The sequence below is a fragment of the Columba livia genome, chromosome 2 (genome assembly GCF_036013475.1).
Source record: "Columba livia isolate bColLiv1 breed racing homer chromosome 2, bColLiv1.pat.W.v2, whole genome shotgun sequence".
Lineage (NCBI taxonomy): Eukaryota > Metazoa > Chordata > Aves > Columbiformes > Columbidae > Columba > Columba livia.
This window is the reverse complement of record NC_088603.1, coordinates 139,485,867-139,507,803: the sequence shown is the minus strand read 5'-3', so window position 1 is coordinate 139,507,803 and position 21,937 is coordinate 139,485,867. Positions and strand designations below refer to the sequence as shown.

The window sequence follows — 21,937 nt, the reverse complement described above, 5'->3', positions numbered from 1 at the left end:
CAGAGCACTATGGTTACTTCTAAAACTATGCAAGTCATAATGCTAAAGACACCTAGGCTAGCAAATTTATATGCAAGTTCCTCAGTCAATTTTCTACTGTAATATAAAACAGTTATGGCAAGGTTTAAAGTGAATTACAATTGACAACACCTGAACACATAACAGATGAGGTTTATTATGATCTTTCCTAATAAGTAGAGGTTATTATCATCATTCATTATTCTGTTTTCCAAATTTAAAATACATAGCACCTCCCTTATGAGGAAAGGCTGAGGGAGCTGGGTCTCTTTAGCTTGGAGGAGACTGAGGGGTGACCTTATTAATGTTTATAAGTATATAAAGGGTGAGTGCCATGAGGATGGAGCCAGGCTCTTCTCGGTGGCAAACAATGATAGGACAAGGGGTAATGGGATCAAGCCGGAACACAAAAGGCTCCACTTAAATTTGAGAAGAAACTTCTTCTCAGTAAGGGTAACAGAACACTGGAACAGGCTGCCCAGGGGGTTGTGGAGTCTCCTTCTCTGGAGACATTCAAAACCTGCCTGGACACATTCCTGTGTAACCTCATCCAGGTGTTCCTGCTCCTGCAGGGGGACTGAACTAGATGATCTTTTGAGGTCTCTTCCAATCCCAAACATACTGTGATACTGTGATAGTTCTTTTTCTCTTTAAAGACATTTTCTCATTTTAAAATATATATATATCCTATGTGCAAGACCTCCAAAGTGCCTCAAAAGTATGCTTAATGGGAAAATAATTTTTTCTCTTGAGGATCACTCACCTATTTATGCAAATATTGTCCCTCTGCATTCAGCAAATGAAGTTAAAGAAAACTGAGTTTAAAAAACACACACACACAACAGGAAAATGTGTAAAAACAATGACCATTGTAAATCAAAATTTTAAAATCTGAATTGATCCTAAGTACCTAGTGTACAAACTTGCAGAGTTCTCCATCGCTGTTTTCTCTCTTCCTCTACAAAACTTTTTCTCATCCTTTGTTATTTCTAAAACGTGTTTAATATCCTTTCAGTCAGTAAGAGATACCCATTTCTATTTCTTTAAAGCATATCTTACATTGCAAGATGCAAAAACTGCAAGAGATTAATTCATTTCCCACTAGCAGACTGTGCTTACATGGTTGAGTAGTTAGAGGTCTGTGGCAAGACTTTAATCTTCAGAATATGTTCAATTTAGCAAACCTTTGGCACAGTCTCTTGAACAGACTTTATTCCCAAACTGGTGACATATCAGCTGGACAGTGGGAGATACACTGGGTGAAAAAGTGGCTGGACTCAGGCTGGCTCAAAGGGTTGTGATCAGGGGAGGAGTCTCAGTCCTTGGAGCCATTCAGCACTTGGCTGCCCAAGCTCTGATGCAACCTGCTCTTATAAGTCTTGCTTTGGGAATGAAGTTGGACTAGATTATCTCCAGAGATCATCCCAAATGGCTCTATGATTCCTCTCCATGCAAAAATGAAACAAAGGTAACACAAGTTTTAAAAAAATATTATCTTAAGAATACTCTACAAGTTTCAATAAAATGGCAAGCCCTCTCAAGATATTACTTTGAAAAACATATCTGATTATGTTCCACTGCTATGTAATTGTCAATATGCATTACATACATACACAAACAGACATATTCATTCATACTACACTTCTGTCTAACCTTGCAACACTTCTGCTGGCTAGCATAGGCCAAGCATTACTCACAAACAAGTCATCAACTCTTCTACAGCCTCAATAGTTTCATTGCACAATTATTCTGCAAAGAATATTTTACTAAGAGTTAACAACAAACAAACTGAAATATAGGAGCAGAAAATTAATTTCATTATTTTTCTAATCAACAGCAAACTAGAAGCATAATGCCACTGAAACAGAAAAATTGGTGACGGAAACAACATCCGTAAATCTTTTGGAAGGTATGAGTTAGTAGCCTAATGCAAACTAACTTTAAAACAACACACATGTATAGCTATCTAAAAATTATGACAGTACAAAATACTGAGGATTTAGCTAAATCAGACGGGGTTGCTATTTTTTAGAATAGTTAAGGAGTTCTGTATTATATATGGAAGTTATATATAGCTTATACATATACACTTATATCTTCCTAAGTCTATTGAAGAGAGTCCATTTAATTTCACTGTTGCAATACCCAATTTTAAAACTTTTTAGACTGGCATAACACATAACTCTGAGTGAGTACTCTGAGATTAAGCTCCACCTTTCTCTAAGGTAGATGAGAGCATGATGGAATGTCTTTATTTTTGTACTTAATTGTTTTTACCAGACTATAGAAAAATATCAAGGAATCTGGGGCACAGGTGCAGAGGCGAAGCACCTTGGTATGTGGGGGAAATAAACCAGGGTGACCTGGTTAAGAATAATAGACAAGCTGGAGCAATCAAGAAATAATTTAACAAGATGTTGGCCTGAATTTGCATCTTGTTGTATCTGATTTCGGCTGATTTTAGATTCAGAGAAATGAGTAGCAGCAGGGACCAGCAAGGCACGCTAAGATACCTGTACTAGATCAGGAGGTTACATCCATCCCTCAGTCTGTTATCATAAGCCATGTTTTGTTAATTCTATACCAGCACAGCACTATGTGCTCAGAAACAGCGACAGGAGCTAGAAATCCATGTGAAAGCTGTAAACAGGCTAAAATGCTGCCACAGCAGCCCCAAGTGACAGCCAAGAAGCTTGTAGAAGTCAAAATGTGTGCTATCTGCTATTCTGGGCAATAACATCTCCCTGTGATGTTGCTACTGGTTTGATTAGCTGATTATCGGAAATATTTGAGAGGAACATTCCTTTGTTTACAAGAAAGGGAGCTGTCAGAATCTGATAGCCTACGGTTATAAGGCCACAGAGCCAAAGACAAATAAAACAGGCTGCTCTCACTAAGTGCTCCAATTTCTCAATATCCAAGACAGAGTGACAATGACTTTGTAAGTCATTTGAGGGGAGTTGTACAAATATCTTTGCATTTTGGAAAGAAGTTCTATTATAAACTGTTAACTGATTATCTAGTAAAGTTTGATATTTATTGTGTTTTAAAAAAATTATGAGGCCACCTACCAGGATGTAAGTGCTTTTTAATACATATAAACATCTCAAAATGGCTTTTCTGCAATTTCTCATACGATAAGCTTTTTAAAGATTTCCCTCTTCCTCATGTTACAGGGAATTTGCCCAGTTTTGGGGGATACAAGTGGAGGCATCCTAATCCTGTGACATTAATTTGTGTTTGTTTAACACCTAGCACAGCAGAGTCCTCATCCATGACTAGATCTCTCAAAGCTACAAAGAAGAAAACAACAAACAGTAAGAAATATTACAGTAGCAACTGGCAGCTATACTCAAGATTTGGCATTACTATAGAAGGGAGGATGGAAGGGATGAGAAAGGTAATTTGTAAATGTCTGTTCCACAAAATTCACAGTGCACAGAACGCTGACTCAGTAATTCTCACACCAGGGTGGCCTGAAAGAAAAGGGGTCAAGAGGAGAGATGGAGCAGAAAGACTAGCGCCAGCTGGGCTCCTTCAGCAAAACAGACCATGTGGGGCATCCTTGATGCGGGACGGATGGGAGGTAAAAAGGGTCCTCCTACCTCACAGATTCTTTGTGCCTAAAAATGAGAAGGAGGAGTGGCTGGAACAGTTTATCCTGAAGGCCTGGGAGGAAAGAGTGACAGGAAACACAAGCAGGGGAACAGACTGCAAACATGAGAAGACATGGGACAAGACATAGCCTTAATCTCTTTTCTGACTTGTGTTCAGAAACAATGAAATCTAGTAGTGTTAAATGAACCGGTATCTATTTTAAAAAAGCCCAACTTTCTCTTGAAATTTAAGTCTGAATAACACCTTGAAACAGTTTATCTCCACATCAGGAAACTCCAGAACAGTTTGACTGCTCTGCTGTCACCCAGCCTAACATGCTGTTCAGAGGCTGCTACAGGCCCATGTCACCCACAGACAGGTCCAGCCACTGAACTGGCCAGCACCACAACAAACATTTTTTTCTTACGCCACTGCATTCCCTTTCTTCTCTGTTCAGTAACAGTATTTAGACCAGTTTACATTTTTTGTGCATTATTTGGGAAGACACTGTCCCAAAGACTGGACATACTCTCATCCTTGTTACAGATGACAGCTATTTCTCCAGCGTTTTATCAAGTATGGTGTCCTGAACACCACAGGAAGATCAAAATACCATTGTGAGCATGGCTTGATCACATCACTGATTCATTAAACAACATCTGAGAGCCATTAGCAAAAACCTGGCCACTCCAGGTCACCCTTAGTACTGTAATCTGTTCCACCTGCTAGAGGACTAGCACTAGTCCCAAAACCCGTTTGAACCAGCAGCACCACACTCTTCACCAAGACATCACTTTCCTTTGTGGTGGCAGATGATCAAGTGTACTTGTTTCCGCACTGTCCTAGTGGGCTGTAGTTGCAGCTCCATTTCACTGTTTCTTTGAGTGGTACTTTCGCCTAACTCATTTCCTACAGCAGTTTATTAGAAAGCCAGACCCCACGTGCAGAAACTCCTTCCACCAAGCACCTGCCAAGGACGTAGTAATAATTTTTATTACCATATAGCCTTGCCACCCACTTCCTTCAGAGGAAGGTATAATACTGTCCAGACCAATTTTTCTCCTAATTCTGAACACTATTGAGCACTCTACCTACAGGCAAGGCCTCATGTGGAATAATCCCCAGCTCTCAAATTTCTAACATCAGGACAAATCCCTGACACATGACAGAGAAAGGCCTGAGGCACAAAGCTCTGCCTGGAGAACCTGCTATCCAAGCAAGCTCTTTTCATTGCTAAGCATCATTTGGGCAGGGTTTGTCCTTCAACAGCTGGTGGGGGGGGGTAAGAGAGGAAAGGAGATAATGAAATGGCAAAGGATTGTACATGCCAGTGTCAGAAGTAGTACACCCACTCGGTTCTCCCCAGCTGCCACTGATCAATTTATAGGTTATTATCCTTAAAGTGACTAATTCCCCATCAAAATTGTTTCAAACTAGTCAATAGGTTCAAAATTTAATGGAACGGTGAGAAAGAAGAGGAAGACAAGACTGAATGACAGATAAAATCATGCACATCTGGCCTCCTTAAGATAGCAAGCTTAAAATCCAACACAACTGAAAAGCATTGGGGGTCACAGATCTTAGCCCAGCAGTTCTTTCCTCCTCACTTACTGTATGAGACCAAGCCAAATATGAGCTTGTGGCCATTCTCCACAGAAAAGGCACCAGGGGAATCCTTCCCCAGCTGGGAATGACACTTTTCAGGATCTTTTTACTGATCCAGGGAGGCTCAAGTAGGAATGAGATTATCAGCCGTGGGCACAGCAACACAAACTCTACAGTTTTCACTGCATTCTGCAAATTCAAAAGCTTGTAGAATTAAACAGAAAGTAAGATCTCTGTATACAATACAATCTACTGCAGGAGCTTGATAAATTGACATGAGAGTAGTAAAAGATACTTCAATTTTTCAGAATTAAGCACAGCCTTCACAAAAATAATACTAATGGCTTCTTAGTGCTATATTAAGACAAAATTTTATTTCCTAACTTATTTCCAATAGTTGTTCTCATGCAATATACGTTTGGTGCATTCTATGCACATACATGCAATACTATGTAATAGTATCATTAATGCCATTTATGAATGGTATTCAAATAGCTTTAACAAATTAAAATATTTGGGTGTGTACAATTGTAGGTTAAATTTTAGAGACTTCCATATACTTGGCTGAAACATCATTTGTCCTGATTCGGGTACTTTTCTAACTTTTCTGCTGATCAGATTCTAAACAAAGCAGCCAAGTTGGTAGAGGATTCCAGGTATCTCCAGCTATTTAGCTGTCTCAAGCAAAACTTCCATTAAAACAAGACAATTTTATAAAAAAGCTTGTATTTAAACTTTAAATTATATATTAATAGCCCTACTGTATTTGTAAGGACTCATTTGAAATTCTGCATTTATTTTTATTTTTTCTTTTTAAGTTAACTTCAAATACCACTATGGGGAAGAACAGATTTTCACCAAATGTATTTTGTTGATTACATCTTATCTAAATAACATTAGTTAACAAAACTAATACACTAAAGTACAAAGCTGGCTGAATGGCTGCAAAAGCTTCCTGGTTAATAAATGTGAAAAAGTACACATAGGTACAACTTATTCAAAACATGTACATTAAGGAGTTTTTACTCACAATCAGTCATTTCTTTTGCAATTGTCAGTCTGTGACGTGTACACCATTTCAAGGAATTTATTGCTCTTTATAATGTACTGCTTTCTAAATAAGAAAGCTTTTGAAACATTACCTCAAACCTAAACAAACAATAATTTATCTTCTAAAATAGTCAGCAATCACACATAACCACCAGAATGCTATATATTAGAAGTGTAGCTGTCAACACTACATTATAACTGTTGTGAAGCTTTACAAAAGACCTATATAATTATAACATAGCTTAAAGTTTATCACATTGAGTTTAAAATACATGTCTCCTCTCAGGCAGCAGACTTTTTATAAGAATCCAACATTTATTATTCTTTCTAGTGACCACCATGTGCATGCCACTTCTTTATACAAATTTTGACATTCAAAATTCTTCAAATGAATAACACTTTTCTTGGTGCAAGCTAATCAGAAGGGATATTTTTTAATACAAAGTTAAGAGCAAAACCTCTCCTCCCAACTCTGTGCCAATCATTCTGAATGGAAAATATTTTTTCTTTTATCTCTGCTCTAATTTGCAGTTATAAAAGGAGTACAGGTTTAAAACGAGGGAGGAAAGTGAGTGTCAGCAAGAAATGAAGTTGAGTGCCCAAGGGAACAAAACATACAAATATTCTGAAAGAAGCTGGGGCATGGGGACTCCAGCCACACGTAAAAGAGATTAAAAACTGAACAACAGGATAGAGAAATAAGATTCAAAAGAACTTTGAGAAAAAAATATGCATGTGGGAAAGTTAAAAGCATGGAAACACTCTCTAATCTCATACAATGCCAAGCAGGAAAGCTCAGGGAGGATTTAGCGGAGGAGAAGAAAATAACATATCTCGTTTCAAATTAAAACATGGAACATCATCGGTAACAAAACTACTCAATAACACAGGCCAGAAAATATATTTGAAGTTTAACGCACAAAAATATTCTCTTACATCTATAATCCATCAGGTTTTTATCTATTTACTTAAAGAAATACGTTCTATAAATTTACAGTTGACCTGAATAACCACAGGTAACACACCATTAAATAATCAACTCATTCAGGTTTCTCTACTATTTATCATTTTAGACTGGATATATGTCGGGATGGTGGATAGTTTTAGCTTCTTCAAAAACTAACTCAAGACATACTACCCACAATACTAGAAATTTATTCAAGTGCCACTGTGTTCATACCAAATAAAAAGAGAGCTTTACTGGACTGATGCATTTTATCTGCAGTCCTGAGGAGGAGTTGGAACAGATAATGACATTAGCCAGAAGGCAAATCCCTGTTCACAAAAAAAAAAAAGCACACAACTTGATCTGAATTTTAGGTAATACCAAGAACTTAAGCACCGAGGTAATCCTGGATTGTCCACCCACAGCAATCACCCAGGGATGAGGTCCACGCTTTAGCACCCTCCTGTGGCACAGGCCACAGTCCATCCTCTCCCAACTCCACCACACACACACAGATTCACTCTTGCCAAGCAGGTCTCAATCCTGTCCTTCCCCTCCCTCCCCCTTCAACAGCCTGTGGACCAAATATTCACCCCACATCTCACAGAGCAGGTTCAGCTACATCGTACTTGAACGTACGAAGTTGGACATTCATCTATCACGTCTGAATGGGTTCTATATACCAATAAAATAAAATTTTAAAAGTTATGTTCATTCAGCATTAAGTACTGATACATACATATTGAAGTATTCTAGAAATATAACGCTCTAAAACATGTCAGCTTGATCAATGTTTTTTTTCCTGAAATCTTCAATAACCATGGCCAACTGATTCCAGGAGCTGCTCATTGTCAAGGTTTACCGTTGGGGCAGGAACACAAGTTTGTGATTCATTGCACAAAGAGATCAAGTATTCTTTTTTTACATACTTGATAAGAAATAAAAAAATGCATCTGGCTTTCACAGAGCTAATGGGCTGGCACAGTATTATTTCCAAATTTCCTGGTCAATAAACCCAGATGCAAAAAGCCACAGACCTCCACTTCCTACTGAACAAACACTGAAGTGCCAAGTGCTTAAATAGTACTTCAACATCCATAGGAACCTCAAAATCAGTTTCTAAGCTCTAACAGAAGGCTCAAACTGACAATACATAAAGTTACAACAGAACACTGTTGTGGAAGTGCATCACACCGATATGAGTCTCAACACAGTCACACAATGATCTCTCAATATCCATCTTTCTAAATATACTGAACTATGTTTCCTACATTGTGACTTTCTATGTTTTTAGAAACTTGATCTGGTAGTTAGAACTTCATCCTAATCCTGCTCCCTTTGTGGAAGAACATAGGCACACTTATATGTGAGCGAGCATTAGTGACAAATTACAAACAGCCTTTTTCTATCTACAGAGTCTTTTTTTAAATTATCCCATTAGGGATATATCTGAAGAATTAGGATGAACAAATACAGTTTAAACAGAAAAAAATAAATATAAAAAATAATTTTAAATATTATTAGAGTTGGAGTTTCAATGCAATGGTTAAAAAAACAAGAGATGCAATACTGGAGATAGATAACCTGTAGATTTTAGCTGATCTTTGAAAAAGAAAATAGTAACAATACAGACTAAAAACAAAGAGCATCTATGTTATGAGGACAAAACTTCATGCCAAATCATGATACAGAATATTGTAAAGTCATCAATTGTACAGATAACCTTTATGATTTTCATAAAAACTCTAATGACAAAACCAGTACTAGTCTAGTACTATAGTATTACTACCCTTCCAAAAGGAACTTTAGCTGACCGCTGCGTCAGTGGCATGAAGGACAGAAAAACGCAGTAACTGAAAAGTAAGCACTGAAAAGCAGCAGGGGGTTCCAGTTGAATTAAACAACAACACATCACACAAGAGCTACTTATACAGTCTAAAAATTGGGCATGTTCCACACACTGCTGAGGAAACAATACATGCTGCACAGTCCCAGAGGACTCAAGAAGCACCAACACGCTCAGCATTTCTTTTCTGGTCTTCATCCTCTATGCGTAAGTCATCCAGCCACCCGTATTTATGCAACCACAAGATGACATGGCTTATTTTGCCAAATATCTCGAAGAAATATATACCAGCCACAGACTACTAGTCCAGTTGAGTACTTTCCCACGTTTACCACTGTTAAAACAGTCAAATGACAGTGCCCCAAGCTCTGTAACAGGTTCTGAACATCCTCTTCCTAATGGCAGGAGCAAAAAGGGAGAAAGCACTCTTTGTTCTGCCTTCCACCCAAGAGCCTCATGTTGTTCCCCTGCTGCAAGTGCCACTAGCCCAGAGCAGGCACCCCAGAGAGCACCAGACCCAGGGCAGTTTATACATCAGAGAGAATCATTAAATCACTGAGCTGAAATTTTCTCTTGTACTTTCAAGAGTTCAGTAACAAGGCCACAGATATTCAGCTTCCTGGGATTGCTAGCCCTGCAAACATCCCAATCAACTTTAAAAAAATCCTTCATAAGTTTACCCAAGAAAAACTTTCAGGCACCAAACAATTTTTTGGGTCCCAAGTGTTAGCTCAAGCAAAAAAAAAAAAAACTGATTTATGGTAACCCTGAAGATCAGGAGAAATTAGTTCAATTTATAGACATATTCTAGAAGAAAATCAGATTACATGATCAAAAAGCTCTGTTGGTGTTAAAAGCCTATTCATCCAGGATGGTAGGTAGCTTCTTCAATAATTACTTGCCCCAATATCGACTACTGAATAGTACCAAAGAGGACAGACTAGTAGATGATCAGAAATGGAAGTGGGATAGTTTGACAAAGATGACAAAAGACAAAGGAAACAAGAAAACAGAGTGGTAGAAACAAGCAAACAAAAAGTGCTCCCTAAAAACAGCACCTTTAATACACAAGAAATACAACCTTCTCCAAAGAATGCAAGTTGTACCACAGCCAGTCACTTGGCTTAATGCAACAAAAGAAAAAAGTAGTAGTCATTGCCTGTAGTCTCTTCCACAGAGAGCTCTTTTGCTATGTAAACCTCTAATGCACGAGTGTCTCTCTACAAGATTTTAAAGGGACTAAAATTTACTAAATGGCTTATTATATGTAAGATGTGTAAGTTTAACATAATAGTTTGGAAGGAATTATGAAAATGGCTCTCTGAACAACAGCCAAACCAACTGGCATGAGAAAATTCCCATAAGCAACTCAGAGCAATGCTTCAGTCAACTACAACATACGAAGCTGAACGACACACAGAGCACTAAGTCTTATTTCCAGCATTATTAAATGGAAAAAAAAAACACCTCACTTGCATTTAACAATAAATTTTAATTTGGCATCTGACTGTAAAAGTGTGTCATAATTGATTTTGATCATAGAGAGACAATTACATACACAGCTATTACAGATGCCTGTTAAATACTGCAAGATCTATAAAAGTTATTGGAAACACGCTTTTCCCCACACTAATGTACAGTTGTTTAGATGACTACCTTTTAAACCACCCAAATATCCCACAGCACAATGTTCAGAAACTAGGTGCCAGTATGCACCTCAGATACGTTGTTCCTGAGGTATAAAGGACCATATGAGACAACACAGTTAGAATGATGCTGTGTTCAAGCATTTAAGATAAGCAATGAACAGCATGTTCCTTCACATACCTAGCAAGGTTGGGAGTTTTTTTGTTTGTTTTTGCTTTCTGGAGGAAGGAAGTGTGTTTCTCAGGTGGAAGAAGCCAGAATTTTGAAGTTACTTTGCCCCAGTATTCCCTTTCAGGCATAGTCTGGGACTTTCTCCAGCTCAGGTGGGAAGGCAGGAGCCAGCCAGCAGTGGGAGAAGACACAATTCAATAAACCTTTTGCTGAAAACCACGCAGGTGGATTATTGTAGGTATATTACAAAATACCACCATGACTGTACAACAGCAGCTTGTTATGAGATATTCAGTAAAACTTTTTATTGTATAAGAGTACAGCAAAACCAGCTGCAGCAAACCATGCCCTCCAGAGAATCATGAAACTTGCTGCTACTCACATGGTATTTTGTGCAGATGCCACTACTAAGTAGGAAATTAAAATGGCTAAATATTTTCAAATTAATCTTTGGGCAACCGAACTATTGGTTTCAGAATTGCATTAATTAAGAGTAAGACACATTGCAGCAATGAAGCACACTGAGCAAAGCTACAGAACTACACGTGAGTGTTGATAACTGGAGAACCCGCAGGGCCACCCACAAAGCGAGGGCAGGGCTGGGGACGAAAATGTGTGAGCAAGACGGGCAGTCTGGGGCATCGGGGGCTTTGCAGACCCCACAGCAGGTTCCACAAGGGCAGCAGAGCAGCAACGCTGCTGTCCCCAGGCTGAGCTCCTGCCGCACCTCAAATGCTACAACCCTGGAGCAACAAGCAGCCCTCTGCACGACCCACACAGCCCATGAAAATGAGCTGTCTACACAGCAAACGCCAACAGGTGGCTACTTTCAGTATAATAGAGACTAAGCCCAGCAAGTACTGTCTCTGAATAGCTATATGTACTAGAGACTAGTTTTGAAGTTCAATACACTTACCAGTTCTATTCCAACAACTTACATGTTGCTAGAAGTTTGTCACAGCTGCTGTTACACGGGAGCACAAGAACTGATATACTGAGCAGATAATATAACTCACAATATGTGGGAACACGCATCTGCAGCTTCACACAAGAAAAAAAGGAAAAACATCACACACCCCAAACCATACTGTGAACCCACTTCCTACCAAAATACAACGTACATTCCTGCTAATATTTTTTTCCTCCAAGTCTTAGACTATAGCAAAATAAACGAAGTGCAGAAAAGCGTTCACATTTTACATTGTTATTGTAATTTATATTTAAATGCATATTACTTATCACCATTCTCTAATACATTAAAGGAAGAATATAGCTACATTCTCTTGAAAGGGGTAATTTTCATTAAGATATTGGAAAAGCAATGACACAATTAAGAAAATGGATCATAAGAAGAGGCATGACATCCCAATGATGAATTGACTTCAGTCTTAAATATGTAACATTCTAGCAAAAATATATAACTGGTTTTATAGAATCGTAGAATTACGCATGAGAAGCTTTGGACAAAACACCAATATTTAAACAATTCATGAAATAACATCTTTTTAGAGATGGAAGTTCCCAAAAGAACAAATAGAAAAACAAGACAAGGGTAGATTTCTCAAGAGGGAAAAGAAAAGGCAATTTTTCCTAAAGTAAACTGGTTTTCATTAAAGTTTTTTATCTATCAAGTGAAAGTTTCTAAACAGACCTATTTATAAATAGATGTGTCATAAAAACTACTTCTATTTGCATTTTTACTGCCAGGAAAAAAAAAATCTACATCAGAAAGTTCTATACACACTACCTCTGCTTACCAAATGAAATTAAAATAGATTGAAGCCCCCAGAAGAAATTGTGCAAGTGTTCAATTTTTTTTTTTTAATTATGAGATTCCTCCAAACAGTCTATTAAAGGGATTATGCATTCCAATGGAATCCAGCATTTTTTAATTGTATAAATTTAAACTCAAAAAGACAGCACTATGTAACTGTTTTTGTCAGATAGGCACCTGTTAATCTTTAAGAAATATATGTTTCCAAATACTGTAAAACTACTTTTGTCCTCTAACTGGTTGCTATTCTAATTTTCAGCCTAGTTTAAATCAGGATTCTGAATAAAGCAAATATTTATGGAAAAGTGTACAAGAGTGCAGGACAAGCTTCTGAGGCCTGGCTTTCTGATGGGGATCATGCTTATGCGCTACTCATCTTCAAAATACAAGTGAACCCTTTCCAAACTCAGGTTTTGCACTCCTTTAATTAAGGAAAAACAAATTACACAGTATCTCCAATAAATCTACATTAACATTCAAAATGCAGTGGCAAGGGAAGCACTCTGGGTTTGTGAAGTGAGAGCGGTGGTTGGCACAAGGAAGGCAAAGTATGAGCTCAGGTAGCAAAACAGCATCTCTGAGAGCAGCAAGTGGCATAGCAAGCAGGGATCTGGAGTAAACGATGAGTAGACAGCCAAAATATGAGATCTCTCAGGCAGGAAAGCGTAACAATCATACTGAAAATGTTCAATGCTGACCTGGATGACAATGAGCATCCCTGTCTGCCCTTCCCATCCTCCTGGCCACCCTCCTTCCATTTCTAAAACAAGACTTGGAACTGCAGTGCAGGCACAAATAAAAAAATCCCTGCATCGTGCAAGACTCATCTGTTGATCATTTAGAATCGTTACTGATTAATCAGTATATACTTGAAACTATATGGTGCCAGTCAGAAGCAGAACAGGAGACAGATTAAGCCCGTTTCTTTCTGAACAGGCCACACACTGCAGAAAACCAAAAACAAATCCAAGGCACAATGTATATTTAGGAATATATTTGTGTTTCTTAAATTGTAGAAAGAAGAAGATAACCTTGCATGAACAAAACCATTTCTTATTCAATAATAAGAGTAAACATGACAGAACACAAGAATTTACACTCAAGAATTGAAATAAATCCTGGAAATATTTTGATTTGTGCAAGAAACTACATCAAGCCAGCACAGATGACGGGACCATATCACATTTAAATTCACTGCAGCAGTGCTCAATGATGGGGAAAAAAAACAACTCATCCTGTACAAAGGAAGCTTTTATGCTATTATGACCTGAATGTGTTCAGAAAGTTACATTTAGAAACTGCTTAAGAAAGCACTACATGTCTCCCCAAAGGCTGGGATAAATGCTGAAAATAGCAGAACACTCCACTTAAATACATCCTTGCTTTCTGCCTATACAAGATTATACATAAGCCTTTTGCACAAACCTAAGAAACGTGTTTCTTTAAATAAAACGAAACAGTACAAAATACAAACACATTACACATTAAAGACACACGTATCATCACTATTAAGATTTTTAATTGAGTGTACATATACAAGAACATTATGTATCCATAAAACACAAAACATCATACACAATACTGGTGCCAAGGACTGAATAGGAGCTTGGTATTAGTATAATCACCACACTGGTTTAACAACAGATAAACACATGAAGTGCTGGTTTCAAAACAGCTGCATTTTACCCTCAAATAGAGTCAGAATCATAGAATTACATCCCAAACTCAGAATTTGTGGGCCAGAACCACCAACCTCTAGCCAGGTCCAGCATGACCAGAGGGAAGAGGAATGTCTGTCTGCTGGCAATTCTGAAGCAAGTCTGTTCCTCACCAGATTTAAAACACTGGCCAGTTCACTGCAATCAGGCTCCTATGGTCTCATTACCTTGATATGTGCTTTTACTACAAGATCAAGACGACCAAGATGAATGCTGGAGCAGGGGGGGAGTGAGAAATCATTCAATTGGAAGCACCAAAGTTTACCTTCAGATTTCTGAAAAACTGTATTTTGGTATTTCTCTTTCCAATAAAGTTTTCCAACATTCCTGAAAGCTACACAACTGCATTTTATCTGATCAAAAAATTCTTCATATACAAAAAAAACCCATCCACCTGAAGTGAAGCATGGCCTCGAGACACACTAGCTCTGAGTGTGCCCAGGTCTCTCCTCCAAAAGAACATCTCCCTGGTGGCGCCCTGTACCCACAGGATTCGTTTACCTCATTAGACCCTTCGGTGAAAAACACGGCCATACTTCCAAGAAAACACAGCCCAGAATGGAGAACTAGACATCCAAGCAACAAGTCACAGACAACAGAACAGCAGTTTAACCAGTTACAACTCAATACTGAACAGTCCCAAAAATGGGAGGGTCCTGCTTTGGACAAGCAGGAAAATGCTGGTCTGTGTTATTTCAAACATCTTGTTTGGTTGGTTTTTTCCAAGACAAAAGAGAAAAAGGCTAAAAACAACATTGGAATTTCAACAGAAAGAAAACATTTGCATAAATTATGTATTCAAAAACGCCAAAAGAAAAATGACTGAGAAGCCACAGCATGCCCTTTTTACAAGCTAATTTGTGTTATACACACAGCATTAGAAGTGAATCTCAGCTGTTCCAACAATTACACACACAGTTCACTTAGTTTTACTTAACTGAGGACAGAAGTGCTTAAACAATCAGCATATGGGTAACAAACTACAGTTTTATAAGCCACATTTATGAGTAGAATAACTCTTAGATATGTAACAAAGGATTTAAAAATGAGAGTATCTTGACCTTTAGATACCAGTCCTGAGGAAGGAAAGTTAACTGCAGAAAATTTAGCACCATCAACAACTGGAGGATTCCAGATAAAAAGAACTGTTGTAGACACGTAAGTAGATTAAAAGAAAAAACCAGTGTCCACCATTAACTCCATGCTACCCAATTGCTTTCAGCTTTTATATGGATAAAACCATAGCCCATTTTTGTGCAAGTCAAGCAAAGTAGACCATCCTTAATGGAGCAGGAAATGAATTTTATTCGTTGCACAAAATAAATCAACAAAAATGTAATGTCTGTGGATGACAATGGAACCACTAGCATATGCACTGGGGACTCTGATCCATTCTGTCCACCAGATGCTCCCTCCCTGTGGAAGGCTGGTAAAAAGAATTAAGAGTTCACTGTGGCTTAAGCAGATTTTTCTCATGCCGCTAAGTATTTTTCTGAAGTTTTACTGCAAAATCTGCTTCTTCACAACCATAAGCAGGTACCTACATGAACAACCTATAGCCCACAGGCCATATGCATTATGGCAGGACAATTCATCTAGCATGTTCCCTTTGGCCTCCTCTCCTCAGCACCTCAGCTGCACACCAGATGACCACAGTGGAGAAGGCAGCTTGCTCCCCACAATCATTTTATCTAGGAGGCTCATAGCCTCTCCCACATCATACAATGAGCCCATATTTAAATACACACTGGAAAAAAAGAGTTGAAGAGCTTCCAGGAAAGATGGCCACCTCCCACTCTCAGAACAGTTTACCCCACCAGCCCATCACTGTCCACATCTGAGGAACATATGGGAAAGAGGACTGTCAGGAAAAGGCTGAATGAACTGTATGGAGTCAGTAGCAGACGCCTGTCCACCCTCTTTCTCAGGTCTTCGACAGGTTCTGCTGGAGAAAACCTGCAGGGCCAGAAAGCTTAAATACCTGGAATGTAGCAGAGATGCAGGAAGGCAGAGGCTTCCAGAAGGCAGCAAACTACACACATATACAACACATGATGTTCACCTACAGGAAGTGTCCTAGAAGCCAGGAAATATGATACTCTTCTGCCACTAGGAATAACAAGCCAACCTAAGAGCAGCCCTCTCATCTAAAGGGCTGGAACACAACTGCTCCCCACAGCAGATTGTGGAGCAGCATTGGATGCATCGATCAGACCACTCAGCCACAGAACTCCATGGAAAACCACTGTGGTTCTTTGAGAAGTAGTCACTACTTATCAACACAATTCTAAAATATCAGCACTAAGGAGCTTTGGACCTAATTCTAAGTAATTACACATTACTGTCCACTGCAGCAGCTGTTACTTCATATCAGGGAACACTAACCTAAAATGTGGAATAATGCTGACAGGCTAACAGGAAAAGGAAAAATGCTACGTAACGAAACCAAAATACACATTCAGCTTTAACTGAAAATACTTGCAAATTGAAGAACTCAAAATCAATAGAGCCCTTTATAAGAAAATCTTCCAGAAGGATTGTTCATGCATATAAAATAAGAAAGGATAAAGCAGCTTTGTGTTATTCATCCTCCAATTGGGTGCAATGCATAAGGACTTATACTGAAAATGAAAGACACCACCTTATAGCATTCTGGGCTCTTGAGATCTTTGCGTTTTGACAGATAGCCCCACAAGACACCAGCTGGTCCAAAGCTGACGTTATCCGGGTAATGGAAACCAAATCAGGATCCTCAGTAAGCCACGGTGACGGCCTCAGGACATGGTTTCTTAGCAAGTCAGAGGCAGAACTACACAAATATGCCAAAAAGAGGAAGAAAATTTAAAAAGAGTTTTTCATATTTCTCAATAGAGGGATCAAGCCTGTTCCATTTTCTCCAGAGGCAGAGAAATAAATATTTACAGTTAAAGTTCATGTTTCTTTAACAGTTAAACTGAGAAAATTACTGAGATGACTGGATGGTCCAGCATATCACCAGCAGCACAGCACCACTGCCCTGGGGTTCTATGGCCTGTGAAAAGATAAGACAGTGATTTTTCCTTATAAAAGAAAGTGCACATTTAAACCTGAACATTTCCTCATTATTCAGGAAAAAGCGTAGCTCACTGGGACAGAGTTTGTAATTGCCCATAAGTATTCAAAATAAATCTATCTACATCAATTGTGCATCAGAATTATTCATCAGGAACCACTCTTTAAGTGCAGGTATTGTAAGGTAAGTCACAAGCAATAGGTGAATAAAGGCAATTTTTCTGCTTAAGTTCAATAACTGTACCTAATAAACTATAATTGAATCACACTCCTTCAGAGAAAACACCTCTCTTTCCAAAAGGAACAAGCTATAATTTCAGAGAACACTTTGCACTTGAAAGAATTAAGAGTATTTTGTCTTCTGGAATTTTAAGATACTTTTACCAAAGGTGGATAAATTACAGGGTTTTTCCACTACAAAATCAGGAATCATGCCCATTCTGAAATAGCAGGTTTTGCTATAATGAGGAGCTAAAATACATTCCAACAAATTTAACTATGCTTTAATCTATCAACAAATGAGGAAAAACTACTTCCTCTCCAAGGAAATATTTTGAAATGCATTACCTCACCTCATTCCCCATTAAACCAGACCAATCCAAACTCTTCACCCGACTACATGAAACAAAGCTGGATTGTAGGGTCCTGATTTGATGTCAGCTGGATTGGGATAACTCTGGAATTACTCCAAAGTAAATCAATTGAGGTACTCCAGACCTACGCCAGGGAAAGCTGAATCAGAATCTGACCCCAGATTTCTAGGAATCATGCCAAAGATGATATATAAATCCTTGCACCCTATACCTTGGAAAAAAGACACTGACTATTGACATATTTCTTTGCTGCAAGTAGGTCAGAAAAAAAGGTAAGTAAAATCAGTAAAGCTACAAGGATTACTTTAATCTTTCTACTTCATACACCTGTATCTACACAGCAGAAGTTTCTCTGTACTTTTTATAAAGGGAAATACACCACTTACATGTTAGTATTTGTATTTGCCTTAGTAAGCCTATTTTCTGGAATATAAATCAGTGAGGTTGCGGTATCTGAGTTTTAACTCATACCTATTTGCCCACCTGCAGAATTAAAATAAATTAATATTTTTGTCAGTTTCTACTTTCAGTCATCAAGTGTCTTAAAAAAAATTGGTGGGTTGTTTTTCTCTTTAAACTTGGAAAAAAAAAACAAAGGTCTGCTCTGAAAGGAGATTCTGTAGCAACTGCACTGCAGCAATCACTGTTTGTCTCTGTTCCTGTGCTAATGGGTTCCTTTCCAAAATTCAATAATACATATTCTAACATCACCCCCAATTACCAATTCACCAAATTAACCATAGCAAAACGGAAACCAAACCACCTTTTCTAGCTGGTGCATCACCATGATCAGAGAAGACTGTTCTGCTGCGACAACCTTGTTCTGAAAGCAGCGATTGCAGATTTGAACCCTGAGCGGCACAACAACAAATACAACTTGTACATCACTGATGAAGCTGAATTTCAGATTTAAGAACAAGTCAGGCTCTGCTCCCCAAAGGCCTCAGTCCACACCACAGGGAAGGAAGGGGACTATGGCAGAGAGGAATTGCTGGCTGGCTAACATGGACCAGTTTGGTGAGTCACCTGCCCACAACTACCTTGCAGTGCAGTTCCTCAAACTGATGAACTTCTGCATCATCCTCTTAGCTGTCTCCATAGAAAGTCTCCCAATACTTAAAGTTACAGTTACAGCATTTATATTATGTTTTTAAGTGTTGGCACTCAGGATACTTATACATTTCCAAAATCATTACGTATTAATGCACAAGTTTCTCACAAGATACTGTGCTACTTTCCCTGCTAATTTTGATGTGATATACTTGTATATATCTGTGTTTGACAGGCAGTATCACTGAAGGATTAATACGCTCAGACACGTGTCATTGTATTGAAAACAGTCACTCTTAAGCAACTCCTAAGTTGTGCAATTACTAGTATTAGTTTTCTTATGTTTATTCAAAATGCAATACTTTGTTAAACTCCACTGTACTTCCATGCATAACCTGCCAAAGCAGCTGTGTTATTTTGGAGGTTAAAAGTCTTTGGAGTGCAAGATACTAAAAGTATCAGATACAGAGCCAAAGATTTGTCTTAAAGGGGACCTACGTCAGGAGTGAACTTGTCCCTCAGTTCCAGAACGACAGGGAACTGCTGGAGAGAGTCCAGCGCAGGGCAACAAAAATTAAGGGAGTGGAGCATCTCCCTTATGAGGAAAGGCTGAGGTCTCTTTAGCATGGAGAAGGGGAGACCAGGGGGTGACCTTATTAATGTTTATAAATATATAAAGGGTGAGTGTCAGGAGGATGGAGCCAGGCTCTTCTCGGTGACAACCAATGATAGGACAAGGGGCAATGGGTGCAAACTGGAACACAGGAGGTTCCACTTAAATGTGAGAAGAAACTTCTTCTCAGTGAGGGTGACAGAGCACTGGAACAGGCTGCCCAGGGGGTTGTGGAGTCTCCTACTCTGGAGACATTCAAAACCCGTCTGGACACATTCCTGTGTAACCTCATCTAGGTGTTCCTGCTCCAGCGGGGGTAGGACTAGGTGATCTTTTGAGGTCCCTTCCAATCCCTAACATTCTGTCATTCCATAGGACCTGAACAACCAGCAGCCCTGTTACCTTTTGGAGGTACCAGTAAATTTGATGACATTTTCTCCAACATAAGCACTCAAAGTTCATTTTAGAAAACTTGTGTGCATACACCCCCCCCTCCCCTTTGTAGTCATACATATCCCAGAGCCTGATTTGATCTATAAACAACCATAACAATTTTAATGTAAACTTTCTAGAATATAGCTATAGTATATAGTGTAAAAACTCAGTCTAGGGTCTGCAGTTTTCTAGTGATTACAGAACATGTGAAGATGCTCCATCAAAGCACCCCAGAAGAAAAAATTGTTTTGGTTTGTTTGAGCGAAGGAAGAAAAGAAGTTAAATATCCATTGACTCCCATTGAGCTGGGCACACATGACAGTGCTTGTCCAGCAGTCAGAAAACAGCTCTTCCCTGCTATTGTTGCCTTACTAAAATGTGGAATAACAGTGAAATTATTGCTTTTTAAAGCAACTGTTTACCTATGTACTACATGCTATTTACACTTCCCGTCCCAACTGTTCCTCCTTACCATCAAGCAATAATGAAATTAAAAACAGTCAGATGGGAAGCTTTAATATGCACAGACAGATACAAATGTACACAGAGAAACATACGTATAAAGAACCAGCTTCCTACACCAATGCAGCACAACAGGTACACAGGTCTGCTGCTTCCTCGCTTGTTAAGTAACATCACGAGCCCCCAGGCAAGGGAATCTAAAGCAACAAAGTAGGAAATAAGGAACTACAGTTTCAAATAAGTAAAACGAGCAATATCAGCTTCCTCCGAAACAAAACCTCATCCTCTGGTATTGTGTTGCTCCACATGGGCAACACTACTGAACTGTCAACTTTTGAACTACTTCACAGGCAAAGCGGGAATAACAACAAAAGCAGAATCTGCACAGATGTTAAGTGTCAAAGAAACATGTAAGAGGCAGCTCAGTAAAGTGAAATTGTATTGCAGGACAGAGCTCATACAGAGATAAGCACAGAAACATGATTACCCATGCAGAAAACAGAAACACCTGCTTTTGGTTAAAATAAAAAAATACAGATTTTGATAACACTGGAATTTGGCATAGGTTCATGTGCATGACTAAAGAGATATGTGCGTATTTTAGGGTCACGCAGTTTTAGTGGCTGTTGGCATACCTAATTTGATTTCTTTTTTATTTATTTTTTTAACAAGAATGTAACTTGCCAGTGGCGACCTACCGTCAAATACTGGAATTAATTTTAGAGACTATTATGGAAGCAAAAATGAAAGAGAAATGGGTTAAAATGACCATTACTTGTGCCCTATTTGATAACACATACTCTTCACAACACACGAGTTCCCATAACTCAGAAATGGTGAAATGCTTCAGCCAGGACACACTCCTAGTACAGCTGCAGCTTCTACACCAACAAATCTGGACTCCTAATACACTCCAGTTCCAAAGAAAGTCTCAAAAATTGGTTTATAGCTCTTGTTTTCAGAAACAGTAGTCCATATGCAAACTTGTAACACTTCCATTTTCAGCAAATGAAAATTATTTTTCCAGCAAAAATGATAGTATTGAAAAATATTATACGAACATTTGTTGATTTAACACTGAATTTTGATATTCTGAATTCTCACCATGTTATTTCTCAAGTAACCCAGTCTGCTTCTTCATTCTCTATGTTGAACTGCAATTGCAAAGTGCATTGACATGGCATCACAATAGATAGACACTAGATTTTGAATATTTTCTTGTTTCAGAAAATGACTCTTGGGGAAAAAAGCATTTGCTATTGTTTGGAAGGGTTAGTCCAGTAGGTGTCAGGTGATAAACACTCCATATGTCATCTAGTGGGATAAGACTGATCAGTCAAGGACACATTTAGGCAACACAG

General features: G+C 38.6%; 1 protein-coding gene across 7 annotated transcripts in view; it reads right to left on the bottom strand.

Annotated features, from left to right (window-relative positions):
* VPS13B (vacuolar protein sorting 13 homolog B) overlaps positions 1-21,937 on the bottom strand; it is a 449,295-nt gene that overhangs the window by 414,434 nt on the left and 12,924 nt on the right. The window lies entirely within an intron of this gene.